Raw genomic sequence first — 918 nt, 5'->3', positions numbered from 1 at the left:
AGTTTTAAATTTCACCCCGTGAGCCATAACCCATCTTATATATTCTACTCGTATGTTAATATATCTAAGTGGCATTTTAAACTAATCACTCCCCTATTAAATACAATAACAAAAACTTCCAATGATGTTAAATAAACTACACTAGCTTAGTATTCAAATTCTGTAGAGCTCCTTTCTGGCTTCACTTTCACTGTGACCTCACCGGATCTTTGTTTGCAGTTACACTGTTAGCATCGTGAACCAGGAGCCGTGTCACCTGTAGTCAACATTCTATCATCACCACATAGCACATTTCCTAGTACATGCTAGATATTCAAAGCTTGTTGAATAAATGACTGAAAGGATGCATAGTTTTCAAAATTCCTTCTTCAAGTACTTCTGCTAGAGGAATGGGTAGAGCGGGAAGTGAGCAGACACGGTGGGTACGTGGGTGGGAATAGGGCAAGTGACTTAAGGTGGTGTGGGTGGGCTCCAGTATCCACTTCTACTTCAGTCAGAGCAACTCAACAATGCTACATATATAAGGTATGTATTGGGGTGTTAGTATACATTTTCATATTAAAAACAATGAGTTTTAAAACTGACAGACCACTTATTTTAATATAGAAAAATGGGTAGGGCTTTGAAAAAAGAAAGACCACTTAGTTTAAACTCTATGAAACTCGATTTCCATTTTTATATCATAGAGTTATTATGAGGATGAAATGAAATAATGTATGTAAAGTGCCTGGCTCATGGTATGAAACTTCATCTTCCTCGTACCAACCTGCTGTTTTGCCAGCAATGCCAGGACTAAGGTGAGGCAAGTAAGTGCTAGGGGCACAAAGTTTAAGGGGGTAATCATTTTCAGGGTCATGCACTTGACCTACAAGTCATAACACACTGGCCAAACCAGACTTCAAACCTTTTTCGAACATG

General features: G+C 38.6%; 1 long non-coding RNA gene across 1 annotated transcript in view; it reads left to right on the top strand.

Annotated features, from left to right (window-relative positions):
* Window positions 1-272: 272 nt before the first annotated feature.
* Window positions 273-918, top strand: part of LOC112621524 — a 3,289-nt gene continuing 2,643 nt past the window's right edge. Inside the window, exon 1 of the long non-coding RNA XR_003118743.1 lies at window positions 273-525. This is a non-coding gene — a long non-coding RNA (uncharacterized LOC112621524). The remainder of the gene's footprint in view (window positions 526-918) is intronic.

This window comes from Theropithecus gelada, chromosome 3 (genome assembly GCF_003255815.1).
Source record: "Theropithecus gelada isolate Dixy chromosome 3, Tgel_1.0, whole genome shotgun sequence".
NCBI lineage: Eukaryota > Metazoa > Chordata > Mammalia > Primates > Cercopithecidae > Theropithecus > Theropithecus gelada.
Note: the sequence above shows the minus strand (reverse complement) of the source record. Positions and strands in the feature narration are given on the sequence as shown.